Source organism: Alligator mississippiensis, chromosome 1, assembly GCF_030867095.1.
Source record: "Alligator mississippiensis isolate rAllMis1 chromosome 1, rAllMis1, whole genome shotgun sequence".
NCBI lineage: Eukaryota > Metazoa > Chordata > Crocodylia > Alligatoridae > Alligator > Alligator mississippiensis.
In genome coordinates, this window is record NC_081824.1 from 161,439,973 (window position 1) to 161,455,077 (window position 15,105).

The 15,105-nt window shown below is 44.7% G+C and overlaps 1 protein-coding gene across 6 annotated transcripts in view; it reads right to left on the reverse strand.

Annotated features, from left to right (window-relative positions):
- SMYD3 (SET and MYND domain containing 3) overlaps positions 1-15,105 on the reverse strand; it is a 764,262-nt gene that overhangs the window by 74,341 nt on the left and 674,816 nt on the right. The window lies entirely within an intron of this gene.

Sequence of the window (15,105 nt, forward strand, 5' to 3'; positions counted from 1 at the left end):
ATAGAGTTGTAAAATGTTTCAGGACGAATCTTCAAATAAGATCTCAAAAGCAGCCCTCCAAGGGGGGGAGGGGTGGCGGAGGAGGATTACATAAAGAAGATGGGGTATGGAGAACTAACCAAATACTTTTGAGCGCATATACACTCAATGGGGACCACAAGACTACTGCTGTTAAGAAGACTTTAATCTGTCTCTCTCTTGTGCTACATAAATAGGGATCAATAAGGGAAGAAAAGTAATTACTGTGGATTCAGAATAACTGAAAATATTTACAGCTAGCCTGTGCTCACTTTCATGTTTGATGTTATAGCTCTGTCTTTCCATCTATCCCGCAAGATAGTTGGGCTCCTGTATTGCCCAAGAGGTGATTTAACCTAAATTGGTCTCAGCTGCCTCATAATTCTGTAACATCCTGCATTAGAAACTTACAAAGAGGGCAATGTTACCTTACAGCAATTTGCAAATGTGCTTACCATAAAATCAGTTGTATGATCAAAAGGCTGACCTGGAAATAATTTTGTTCATAGCTAAATCTGCCACCAGAAAGAAAGAAGGTCAAGTTTGGAACAAAACAGCTCATATTACAGGAGTTATTTTTAGTAATTAACAGCAGACACCTAAACTCGTAACACTTTGCACCAGATTTACACCAAAAGCATTGATATAGCCCTACTGACTTAATGGTATTGCATCATTTCAACCAATATGCTGAATTGAGTCTGTTTGGTGTTTGACAAAACTATTCTGAATATTGGGTCTGATTCTATTCACGCAACACAGTAAAACTGGAGGTGCTGCAGCAATTTACACTGCTGTAAATGAAAGGCAACTGTAGCCCACAACAGGTAAATGATTAGATGAAAGTGGATTCAGTTAAGATCTCCACAGCCACCACAGTGCAGCTCCTTAACACAATACAACATTTGGTATTGTTGTACATGGACCTGACCAGGTCCAACAAGCACAGAGCTGGATTTAAAAGTGACAGTAAGAATGGTGTGCAAATTATCACACCAGTCAACGGATGTGAAGCATCCTTAGGAGGTTTAGTTTACAAATTGCAGGATGAAGTTGGTCCAAATCATGCAGCAAGGTAGGATTTTAACTTGGACCCTCCTGTGAGCTGCTTTTCCTAGTGCACCCCTCTCTATCTGTATCTCAGCATGAGTTATAGGAACACTGGGTTGGGTTCTTAGCCCTTACATTGGTGCACTAACTGAAATAATGCAAAGGGGTTCCTTCAATTGAAGTGTTCCATGAAAGGGCCCAGGATAGTGACACAATTGCATTTTGATGGAGGAGAGGAACTGCATCCTGTCTGCCCTTTGCCCCACCAGAGCCTAGAGGGGGTGGGTATATGGCCATGTCTCTCTCCAATGTGGATGCACTGGCATGGATGCAGCTCTGAGCATGGACTTGAGGATTAAGTCACTGGTTTTGTTGGAATATTTGCTTTTATTTTTCAGGACTAGGCTCTTGAGAGATTTTCTTGAGTGAAAGCTGAGTAAAGACCTGATGATGTGTCCTTTAAGCATCTCTTCTTTCTGGAAAGTGAGTCTTTTGTTGGTGGCACTGCTGTAGTGCCAAGCATCAGACAGGATGGAGAAGTCCCATCCCTTTCCAGACAACTGTGTCTGTGGATGCTGGCTGCCCCTTCAGTAGAATAAGTCAAGTGGAGGCTGAAGAAAAACTAGAAGGTAGATGTCACTAAGAAAAACTTCAGGCTGCAGCTTAATAAGCTTTTCCAAATAAGCTGTTTCTCTCACTGACTTGGACAATGCTTTGAAAGTCATGGCCATGTGATATGACTAAGCCAGCTAAAAATACAAAGCTGCCTTGGAATAGGAATTACGAAAATAACTGAAGTGATTAATAGTTATGCCAAACTTTAATTTCATCAAAGAGCATGGCAGTAACAGTATTTAGCTTTCCATGAAGTAACCCATTCAACATGACTTTTTCTTTTAGAGCATGTTCCCAGTCAAACTTACAGGTGTGCAGAGTTGCCAGCAGTACAAAGGAATGTGTTATTTCATCTGCTGAAAAAGAGAGCCCTCCTATAGTAAAGAAAAGGCTTTTGAACAGTGATGCAGATTTAGTGACATGCACCTAATTACTTCTCCCGCTGTCAACAATGGTGTTCAACACAAGATCTTATTCTTCAAAAGAATAAACTGATTTGTGCTTTGCTTTGGAAAAAAAAAATAATTTACTGCATCACAGAGATACACAGCAATCTTCCGACAGGCAAGGCAGAAAAGTTCACAGACTCAGGCTTTGCATGCTGAGAGGCATGGTGGGGAAGTGTGAATTGATATAGGTATATGTGTGTATATGTGGGGAGGGGGGTAAAACTGGAAGGAAAACGCACTCAGTTTCACTACATGCACTTTCCCCAGCAGGCTCTATGCTAAAATATGAGCGAACGCAGACCTAACAACAGCCTGTAAATGACTGGCAACAACTCTCTGGAGTCAGAGACTGCCACTGGACATGCTAATTGAGTTCCCAACTCCAAGCTTAAAAGGGATGCACGGTCTTTGTGTTGGTTTATGCCTGGGGAACAATAATCCAGGCACCTTCTTCCCCACTCCCTCATGCATGTATATGAAATACTCACATTTAGTGCTAAGCCTGTCTACTGATAGGGTAAGAAACGAAGTTAGAATAAAAATTCTACCCTGCATTCTTCCCTCCCCGCCTTCCTTGTGGACAAACTAGCAGAGTTGTGGCTTTCCAACTGCAGATTACCTGATGTTCATGGTCTCAAGTTGGCATTCTCTAGAAATACACAAGGACTGCCTCTGTCCCCTGGACTGCCCACACAGCTGTCTGAGACACCACACTGCTACTAAGCAGTATAAACTCAGTGATCTTCCTGCAAGGTGGTATTTAAGTTGCAATAAGAGAGCTAATGATGTAATAAGCATGGCCAGATTTGCTATATTACACAGACCTATATATTTTGGAAACCTGACATCTGGAATGGCTGCTTACTTGGCACAGGCTGTGTTACTGGTGTAGAGCAGTGATTCCACCTGGGGAGTCGCAAAATCGTCTCACAGGTGTTACAGAGCCTAGCTCCCATGTGATGAGGTAAGTGCTCTCCTCCCCACATCCCTGCCCCAGCCCGGCACCTGCTTCATCCCCTGCATCCTGTGGAGAAGCAGCTGGGTGGCTGCTCCCCTGGGAACTCGTGCTGCCTGTGCCCCACCCCTGGCACCACCTGCACCTGCCACTTGCCACCTTTCTGCTTTGCTGTAGGCTGGTAGCTGCTGGCTTGTCCCCTGCTCTCCCACAAGCTAACTTGTTCCCTGCTCTTGCCCAGGGCTAGTGGGAAGGGCTGAGAGGGCAGATGGTCAACCAGATATTTATGACAAGCTGTTAGCTAGTGGGCAGCAAAGAGCAAACCTTGACTAGTCAATCAAGAAGGCAAGCATCCCCCACTGGAGGCACAGAAATGTTTCTTTGAAAGAAGTCTTTTTTTCGGAGCATGCATCTCTTTTAGCAGTTTCAGGCCCTGGGTGTCACCATTCACAAGTGTACCTACTTGTGTCTCAGAACAGGCTCCTGTGCAGACAGGCAGATGCAAATCAAAATCTAAACTAGCAGTAATGGCCAAATGAGTCCCTGCTTAACGGGCCAACTACTTCTAATGAGCCTATAAAGGGAAGGGAAAGGCCTAATCATTCAAATGCTTTGTGCTGCTTGACTTGCCGTTTTCTAAAATGCTCTGGCTGATACCTAAGGCCTCCAGGCAGGTTTACGAGATCAAAGTGCAGCACACGATACGTAACTGAACAGCTTACTGCAAAAAAACGCACCCTGTATAACAGCTAGAATCCCAAGCAGTATGATGTGCACATTCATTTTGAATGCATACCACTTTCATCAACCTGTAGCTATTTGATGCAAATATGTGAAACCAAGGTAGAGAACAGAGGAAGCAGGTGAGGGACAGTGAAGAAGCAAGCGGCATGAGATCCTGGAGGAGAAGTCATGGTGGCAGGGGCTGTGCTCACCCCCTCAGGTACATCAGCATTAATGTTAACTAAAGAAGAGAACTGGGTAGAAATAAATGAAAAAAACCAAAGCAGCAATGGAACACAAGTGAAGCAGCAGAAAAGGATGGAGGAAAGGGGGCTCATCAGTGAGGGTCTAGACTAGTGATTCTCAACCAGGTGCCACAATAATATGAAAAGTTATGGAAGGTGCCTGAACCTAAAAAGGTTGTGAATCACTGGTATAAAGGGTGAGCTAGTGGCTATCAGTTAATGAGAGATGGCTATTAACCTCTCCACTCACTATAGTGGTCCATCTAGATTAAATATCAGGAAAAACGCCTTTGTTGCTAGAACAGTGAGGCAGTGGAATGGACTGCCAAGGGAAGTTGTGAACTCTCCATCACTGATGTCCAGGAAGAGGTTGGACAGACATTGATCAGGGATGATCTAGGAGTAGCTATACCTGTGCTCTACTATGAGTATTTCCCATGCTTCTGGGCTTTGCTGGTTGCCAAATGGGACCGGGAGGGAATTTTCCCCCTTTTTGTTGCTACATATGCCAGGGGGCTTTTTAAGCCTTCCTCAGAAGTACTGGATGTTGGCTGCAGCCAAGGCTGGGAATTTTGGCTACGGTGTGTCAGTTCTCCTGCTGGGACTAAAACTCGACTAGAGGGTCTTGCTCCTCCACTCAGGGTCAGAACAATTGCCACATTTGGCGTTAGGAAGCATTTTTACCCCATGGCCAGACTGGTACAGACTGTGGGATTTTTGCCTTCCTCTGTAGCAAGAGATGTGGCCCTCCTTTTGGGTGTATTTTAACCCTGCTTTACCTGTGGCAAGTTAAGGTGTTATGTCTTACGGTTCGGTTCTGCTATGGTTGACAGTATAATTTTGCCAATAGCTTGGACAATGGATTTGTACAGGATGGTTTAAATAGAGATGGTCCTGCCTCAGGCAGGCGGTTAGACTAGATGACATCCAGACGTCCCTTCCAGCCCTGCTTTTCTCTGATTTCTTTGATTTAATCAGTGCTTTTTCTTAAGCCAGAGTTAGCTTTTGTAGTAAAACAACATGTGATATAAATTCTTTCTACATGGTCTTCATATCTTCCCAACTCATTTTGGTTACTTAAAACTCAAAGGTTCCTGTGCATAAGTACAGGTAACCCAGATGTACATAACTACGGATCTGTGCATAACTACAGATAACCCAGAGGAAAAGGCATCCACCTTCAGCTTCCTCTCTGCAAAATGAAGTTTATTTTCTACCTATGGGGACTTTTATCATCTTTAATTTTCCCTCAGCCTGAAGAAGGGTGTGTGCGCCCAAAAACTTGCAAAGAAAAATATATTTTTTTTCCGATTTCTTAGTTGGTCTAATAAAAGGTATCATCTTGGAACCAAGAGTTCTAGAGTTTTGCAATTCTAACTACAGATAATACCTTTAAAGTCCATTTGACTGTTCATTGACGACAATAAGAAGTACAGGAAAAGGAAAAAAAGATGTAATGGCATCATACAGCAGAATTTTCTTTGGGCAAAGCTCCATTTTTTTTCCTTTCCCTGCAGCAGTAATATGGCAGATGGGTTATTAGTTCTGCCTTAAAAAGGCAGAACTAATAAAATCCCATATGCATTTGCCTGTACCTATAAATCTACAGTCCATAGGTCAGAACAGAATATTGCCTGTTGTTTTTCTTCAAAATATCCTGCTTTTAAATCCAGTTATCTTCTCAAGCAACTGTGAGTCTTGAGGTTTAAGTTTGCAGATACTCATCATCAATTTAAATTTAAGAAACTTCTAAGCAGGCATGCTCAGCTATGTTCACCACGTATGGAAAATGGTTAGGAAACAATCTACTGTATATAAGACACCACTAAATGTCAACACATGCCATAAGATATCACACAGTGTCCACAGTTCGAGTCCATTAGTCACATATCACTGATAACCAAAAAGAAGGGATGGAAATGGGAAAATGTAGGGCAATATTTGATTATGATGCTGATAATAATCTGTACTGTAGTAAAGCTTAGACTCCTGAACCACTGTGTGAGGCACAACTTGGACACATAACAAAAAAGCTGCCTCAGGTATTTACAGATATCAGTCACCACAGTAAAAAGCACTTACAAGTAAGGAACACGCTCTGATTTCTTTCCTTGGGTCATCAGATTCTGCACCTTTCATGCCATCTCTGCCACTCCCTGATGCCTTAATAATTCCTGAGGGTGGTTTCCTCATGCTTGGGCCTCCCTCTTCATTTTTTCCTTTCCTCCCACTCACCATCTCCTCCTTTTCTCTCTCCTTCCCTACTCACATCCTCCTTTTTACATATCAAAGTGCTCCCTGCTCCTACACTCCCAGAATTATCATGGGATGTGTAACAGACTTTGTTGACTACAGTAATTACCGTTTTCTGCTATAACCATATTTAAAAGGCTAGATATTAAAAATTTACCCACAAAGATAGCTCAGCCTCACAAGAGAAACACAATCTACCTATTCCCTGACCAAACTTTGCAGACCAGCTAGTCAACACCATTCTACCACACCGGTCACATTTGCAAACGCATACCCTGTCTCTCACCACCACTCTACTTCCATCAGTTATCTCTCCCCGTGGAAGTGTTAACCGAGGGTTTATTCTCCCCTTCCGCATTCAGGCTACGAGCTGGGATAGGGACTAGAATTCTCTATCCCTTGATAGGTATTAAAAAGTCATTCTTTAATTCCCTTCCCCCAGATCAGGGAAGGAACTAGGGCCTGTTGTTTGTTTCCTGAAGAGAGCTGCCAAGAGTTTGCCTTCTGTCCATACACAAAAAGGGGACATCAGGGCAGGACTCTGTCCAACAAATGATCCTTTTATCTCTTCCTTTTTAATCCTGCCCCAAGGCTAGGGGTAAGTTAAGGTGCTTCTTTCACAGCTGGAAGATGCCACTGGGAGATTTTCTCTTCTTTTCTACTCCTCTCATTTCCAGATCACAGAGTTGGATGGATGGGACCTTCTGTCCCCTCTACCTACAACACAGCTTGCTCCCTTGTGCAAATACCCAGCTCCTGAAGGCCAACAAGTAGTACAAGATGTGCATGATGCTCAGCACTGTGGAAGAGGCTTCTCCAAGACGTGTGGAAAAGATGGGTCAATACCACTTGGAACTGAATCAAAACCCAAATTGAGCTATTATTTCCTATTCTCAGTACAAAAGGAAATATATCTGTGTAGTAACTGCTGGTGAATGGTTCTTTATAATGTTATAAGCCTAAATGCTATAGCCCAAAGAGATATAAGGGATTTTAATATACAGAAAATATTAGATACAATTTTTTGGCCTGTATTATGCAGGTCAGATTAGATGACCATAAATGATCCTTTCTGGACATAAAATGTATTAACACAGAATGACAAGTATATGAGATACCATCCTGTAAACCTTTTCCATGAAAGCTTTAAAAAAAATTTTAAAGGACAATTATCTAGAGTACTCCATTTTAATACTTTAATGTCAGGGATACCCCGATATCTGAAGAAGACACACAAAGCGGCCAAATATCACTTTGTAATGTGCTCAATTTCTCCTGATTTTAATGGTAACTATACATGATCATCTTTAACAAAGGTTTTCCCCAAAGTGTTCAGAACTGAGAACTCGACTGTGTCCAAAGCAAAAAAGTATATTTTGGATTTCAGTTGAAAAGTTCTCAGGGGAGCTGAGGCCCATTTAAATGAGGGCAGGACATAGTTTTCAAACAGGTCTCTGATATCTCGGTCTTTGAAAGGATAAAATAATTCCATTTTCTGGTTTAACAGACCTGGAGGCCACTGAAAGATTGTTCCCAATGAAGTCATTAGCAGTTCATTGCTCTGCATTTGTCTGCAAGAGGAATACATTAAATGGAGAAATATAAGATATTGTATTGTGTTGCTTAAAGCACATTGGGGAAGAGCTGCTGCAGAAAGAGTACAAGTTGCTAGACTAGCACTAAACTGTATTCATGCCCTGAGTACTACTGATAAGCACTCACAGCTTCATCAAAACAAAGAAAGCAGGTGCATATGGGCATGGACTTGCCAAGAGAAAAGGTGCTTGGTTTACTGAAATATCTACAGTTGTATCATACAAGATCCAAAAGAGTTAGGGGCCTCCAAATTAGACGCTGCAATGCCTAACTTTCAGGCACCTGGCCTCTGTTTCCAGAAATGTTTATGCATTTTACATTAAACAGTCACTGGACAAAAACAGGAATAAAAATAATCCCAGGAGCAGGAATGAAAACACAGAACTATTGTCTCCCAGCTGTAGCCTAGTAACCAGTAGGCTATAGAGTCTGAATCCCTTCATGTTGAGGAGGGCCTAAAACCCAGGGGTCCCATTTCCTGAGTGCTCTCCCCACTAGGCTGTTATATAAAACAACAGCAGCAACGGTGTCTCCCTGGCAATGCTTTTTAAATGAAAATGGCTGAAATCAATGTTTGCCGTTCACCAGGCAAATCCTTTTTTTGCCCTCTTCCCCTCTGAGAGCCGCTCTAATTAAAGCAGTGCTGTGTCTCATATATCGTGTCCCCACGCTTAGAAATAGGGGGCACTTGAACTAAAGTTCATTCAACAAGCTTTATTTCAAGTGCTCCCACCTCCATTTTTAAGCATGGGGATGCTGATACACAAGACACAGGAGGCTGCTGGAGCACGGTAACTGCCATGCTCCAGCAGACTCGAGTAGTGGACTAATTGAGTCTGCTCTGATGGGCTGGAATTCCAGTGCATCGGAGCAGCCTCCGTGCTCATGTATAGGTGCCCTAGGTGTAAGACACAGGAGGTGAAAGTGCCTCTTGGTACTGGTTAGGCCTCATCCAGAATAGGGGTGTTGTGAAAGGTCCAGTCTGCAGGTCGGCTACAGAGTTCAGAGCTTTCTGGCTTGTGGGGCTGCCCACAGGGCCAGAAATTTGCCAGGGACAACATTATGTGTCACAGCTCCTGGGACTGCAGCAGCTGAGAAATTTCTGGCACCATGGGGATCCCTGCAGGTTGGATGACAAAGGATGTAGAAAAGTCAGAAAGAGTCCAGAGGTGGGTGAAAAAATGATAAAGGGCCATAAGCAGAGAGACTGAAGAAAACAGCATGTTCAGCTTGTAGAAAAGACAATTAAGAGGAGGCATGATAGAAATCTTCAAATATCTGAAGGTCTATCATATGGAGGAGAGTGAACACCTTTTCTCTGTTGCTGCAGAGAGTAGGATGTCTAGCAACAGCTAGAAATTTCAGCAAAGTAGGTTTAAACTGGATATAAGGGAAAAGCTTTTTCACTGTTAAAAGGGAGACAGTGGAACAGGCTGCCCAAGGAAACTGTGGCATCTCCATCATTGGAGACTTTTAAGAAGAGGCTGGATAGGCATTGGCCAGGGATGATCCAGGAGTGGCTATGCCTGAAGTATGCTGTAAAGAGCAGGAGTCAGAAGCCAGGATCCACGAGAAGAACTCTGCAGCCCACATCAGGTGGATGCTGGAGAAGGCTCAGCTGCAGGACAATGGAACAGAGCTTCACAACCAGTTTAGCTATAAAATAAGATTAAAGGGGCTGGAATAACCACATAGGCGACTCGTGTGTGCGTGTGTGTGGGGGGGGGTATGTTCCCCCCCTGAGATTGGCCGCCACTGCTGCCTTCTGCAGGCAGTTTCTGCTTCCCCCCACACACTTCCCCACCACCAGCTTCTGCGGGTGGTTGCCACTCGCCCCTCACCATTGCCGGCTTCTGTGGGCAGTCGCTGCTCACCACTTACCACTCACAACACCCCCCGCTGCCGGCTTCTGCAGGCAGTTGCTGCTCACCACCCCACTGCCAATGCCGACACTGGTGCCCACAAATTGCATCCCCCCAGTCTCAGGAGGCACCAGTTGTTCATGAATAACTGTATAGTGGGGATAGGATGGCAAAAAGGGATGTTCTGGCTCTCCAGTTATGGGTTGTGAAGGGTGGAGTTTTTTGCTGTTCCCAAGTTGCAGAGCGGAGTGGAAGGGTTTTTTCCCCTCTGGCCTTTGCTAATTGTCCAGAAAGATTTTTCCCCGTCCTATTGCCACAGGGGTCAGGGTTTTTTTCACTTTCCTCCTAATAAGTATTAGGTGTTGGTGTTAGCCAACACTGGATCTTGACTGGGGTGTGCCAGTATTCCTGTTGGAATTAAAACCCAGAGGATCCTTGTTAGAGGGTTTTGTCCCTCCACTTAAGGTCAGACCAGTCACTACATTTGGGTTCAGAAGTTTTACCCCAGTCAGATCATCCTGAACTGTGTGGGGTTTGCCTTCTTCCGTAGCAGGAAGCCTGGTCCTCTTCTTTAACAACCCTTATAGCAGCAGGACATTGACAGTGCCCTCATCCCCCTGTTTTATCAGTGACAGGTTAGGGCATTCCTGGTGCTTTGGGATAAGGTGCCTTGTACGTGTGTGACAGGGTTGCCATATAGTTTTAGGGATGGATGGAAGAAGCACTTGTATGGGATGATTTTGCTTTGAGTAGGGATTGTAATAGATGACCCCCTGAGGTCCTTTTTAGCCTTATTTTTCTATGATTCAACGAACATTTCTGGGAAGGAAATTAAGATTCTATTTAAAGAAAACCACTAGTGAATTTGCACAAGACAACTCAATTCAACCCAATGCAATGGGAGTTAGTTAACTTTGTTTCAATAACATACTAAACTTCATAGCATTGAAGGCCAGAAGGGACCAATTATATCATCCAATCCAACCTCTTGCATATAAGGGCCTTGTTACACAGTAATTTTGGATGGCTTCTGGGTGTCTTAATACCTGGATTGTCTGCACACTAATATCTGAAACTAAATTTTAAGCACTCATTATGTGATGCAGTTATGCAACTTTAGGGCAGGACTATATCTGAGCTGTGTTACCCAGCTCATGTTATACTAAAGTATAGCCACTCTAGGCTACACCTTAGCATAAACACCCTCCCCTCCCCACTTCCCCTGCTGGCCCAAATCGGGCCCACTGCCCTCCCCCACCTTCTCCAGCACCCCAGATCATCTCTCACTGCCTCCCTCCCCCACCACTTGCTTGCGGCTGCCTGGGCCGTCTGTCCCAGGAAACAGGCAGGGAAGGGTTAACACTGATACCACTCCTGCTCTCTGAGCAGGCTCAGTCCAGAGAACAGCAGCAGCCTGGCAGTGGTGGTAAGGCAGCCAGGTTAGCCCTTCCCTGCTTGTTCCTTTGGGACAGATAGAGTGGGTAGCTATAAGGTAGGGGAAGTGGGGGAAAAACCCCAAGGGCAGCGGTGGGGTGGGCCAGGGGGGAGCTGGGGGAGTCCCAGGAGGCAGGGATCAGGGAAGAAGCCTGAACTGGGAAGGGGGGATTCTTACCTTTCAGTCCTCCAGGCCCCTGCTGGCCTGAATGTATGACTACTCCAAACTTGACCTAGCACTACCACTGATCAACATTTGTGCAGCTCACAATATAACAAGGCCCTAACAAGCGCTTAAATTTCAACCAGTTATTCCCATAGCTTGAGTTTGGTGAAAGCATGTTTCTTATAAGGTAACTTAGTTTTGATTTGAAAATATCAGAAGAAACCACCCCATGTCCCTTGGTAGTTTGTTTGGTCACCCTCATCTGTTTTTAAAAAAAAATTAAAATGCCCAGCATTTTATTTTTATGGAGGTACTTATACACTGAAATGAAGTAACCTTTCAGTATGCTTTTGATAAGCTTAACAGATTGAGTTCTTTCAATCTTTTTGTAAAAAAATATTTTTTCTAGCTATCAAATCAGTTTTATTTCCCTCTCCCACAATCTCTGCAATTTCCAACCTAAAAGAGGGGTGGGCAAAATACGGCTTGCAGGCCACATTTGGCCTGCTAGGCAATTTTATCTGGCCCACAGGCGGGCACCCAACAATTAATTGTATCCAGCCCAGCCCATAGCTACACTCCGCATCAGGCTGAGCTCTGCCTGCTCCAGCACACAACTTCTAGACAGGGCTGCTGCTGCTGCTGCAGCTACAGCCACTTGGGGAACTGCTCAGCTCCAGTGGCTCCTCCTCCTGACACTGCTGCAGCACTCTGAGCAGGAGGCAGGGAAACAGTGGTGGCCAGGGGGGAAGCTGTAGTTGGGCGGAGTGTGGAAAGCGAGGCTGGGGCCAACAGGAGCCTAGAGCATGGGGTTTGCACTGTGCAGAAGGGCAGGAGTACAGAGCCCAGGTCAGCAGGAGCGTTGGGCCCGGGCCAGCCCAGTTCCAGCATGCGGGGCTCCCTGTGACTCAAGTGCAGCTCCCAGGACTCACGCCCCACAGGAGGGAGCCCTGTGTAATGGAGCTGGCATCTTTCCCTACTTTCTGCTGCCATGTGCAGCACCTGGGACTCCGCCAGGTGTTATCCAGCTCATGTTATACTTCAGTATAGTCACTCTAGGCTACACCTTAGTATAAACAGCCTTCCCTTCCCACCTCCCCCACTGGTGGGGACCTTTTTACCCCAGGAGCCCCACACGATGGAGCCAGGTGGACTTGGACCCATTCCCTGCTTCCTGGCTGAGTCCCAGGAACTGCACGTGGTGGCAGGGAGTGGGGCCAGGCTGCTGGCTCCATCACACGGGGTTCCCCCACAGCAGTGTGCGACTCTGGCTGAGGTCTGGGAGGTGTATATGAGCTGCAGGCAGCCCTGCATGATGAAGCCAGTCTGGCCTGGTCCCATTCCCTGATGCCACATGCAGCTCCCAGGACTTGGCCAAAGCTGTGCACCACGGTGGGGCTCTGTCTGCACGGGCCATGCACAGCCCAGAAGGGGCTGTGTGCTATTGGGGGGGGGGGGGGGGCAGCATGCATACCCCACCATACCCACCCCCCCACACACACACCACACAGCCTCCCCATACCCACACATGCATCCACACCCTCACCCACACCACCCTACAAACTCCCCCCACACCCACCATCTCCCCCACAAGCCTCCCACACACCCACACTTCCCCCACAACCACCCACCTACACCCCACATACACACACCCACACTCCACCACACACACACACACACACTATCATACCCAACACCCACATGCCCCCCGCACCCATTATACAAGAATAAGACTTTATTTCGAGATATTATGCAATTGCCTCTATATACATTATGCAAACACACATAAAATAGGAAAAATATTTAAAAAATAAAATTAAAATATTTTATATTATCGTAGATGTTTGAATTTTAGTATGATTTGACATAAAACAGTCCTTGGAGCTCAGCCAGGGAGATGTAGGGCTTCCTGCCAAACCTATACAAAGAGTCTTGCTTGGCTTGAGGTTCCATTGTGACTTCTAATATCAGCCCTGCAGACTCACAGCTATTTGGCTACACTGACATGAAGCTACTCAGATGAGTCAGCCTAGCAGGGGGAAGTGACCAGCGCCTAGCATACTCTGTACTATGTCTGACAGGCTGCCCCAGCCAATATTTTGTTGATAAAACCTCAGGGCATTTATACATGTGCTCCAGGAGTGGGGAGGGTAAGGGGCGCTTTAATTAGAACGGCTTCAAGAGCCACTCCAATCAAAGTGCCCAGAGCATCTCGTGTATCAGTGTCTTTGCACTTAAAAATGGCAGTGTGGACGATTTAACTAAAGCTCATTGAACAATCTTTGTTTAAATAACCCCAGCTGCCATTTTTAATCATGGGGATGCTGACACACAGGATGCTGCAGTCTGCTGCAACATGGTAATTACCAGGCTCCAGCAGACTTGATTAAACGCTGCTCGTGCATAGGCACCCTCAGTTGCTCTTGTCAGCCAAATTAGGGATTCTGGGGTAAATGCCTTTGTGTTGACATGAGGCACTTTGAGTGCAGAGAGCAGTATATGACAGAAGGGACACAGGCTCCCGATCTATCAAACCACTTAAGCCTTCACTTAGCATGAATCATATAAGTAATCTCAGTAATACACTTAAGCAGATGCTCAATTTTAAGCATGTGACTAAGTCGCTTTGAAATCAAAGGTACGTAAGCAAATGCTTAAGCACTTTCTTGAATAGAACCTATAGTTATTCATGGCCTTAAAATTATGCCTCCACTGAAATACTTTGAAGAACTGTGCCTATTCAGACTGCACAACTGTTACTGAATATAAGTTGGCCCCCACAGGTGTAACACTGGCCAGGCACTCTGGGTAGCTGCCACACACAGAGGCAGCAGCAACTTCTAGTTGTCACCAGCATGACTGCCCAACTGCAATATTATCTGTTTTTTTCTGCACCTCCTCCACAAGATGGTTGCCCTGGTTGCCCTACCCTAGTAACACCAGTAGTAGGACCAAGAGCTTAGTATTTAATCAGTTTTAAACAGTATCATCACCATAATGAATGCATGCATTTCTCTGTCCTGAAAGCAGCATACATTCAATGATACAGTTTCTAATGCTTTTGTGTGTAAAGTATAAAGTATTATACACAAAGACAATAAGCTAGACTTCATCTATTCCATATTCAAAATTATTTGATAAATCTCACAGGCAAAGAAATGTTAGCCTTTGGAGCATTCACAAAATCTCCCGTTTATATTTCTAATGAGGCACTGGTTACACCAAGTGACTTCAGTAACCAATGCCTAATTAAAAATATCCCAAGTCACTTAGTGGCCTATCCACACATATTCAGAGTCAAATGTATGTATCTGCCTGAATTGTGCAGACCAGTTTCAAAGCTTTTTGAATTCATGCATTCAAAAAGGCTTGAATTCCGCTGGATCACATCAAAGCTTTCAGATGAACAAAGTATTTGGAGGCCTTGCCTCTAGTGTCTGACCTACTCTAGTGAGAACTTTGATACTTTACAACCTGAAAAATTACTGGGCTGCAAACAAATAAGAGGGCTATGGTCAGCTGGTGTCTTTAAAATACTGTACTGCCTCTAGTAATTATAACAAAGCACTTTCACTTCAGAGAATCATTATGTACTACTCTCAACAATTAATACCAACTACTATTGTTAGATGTTCTTCTAATCTTTAAATGAAGCTGCTAGAAACAGTCTGTAAGCAAATGAGTACTTTAAACATTTGGTTTCCTGCACCTACCAGTATACCATTATTCTGTCTCAATA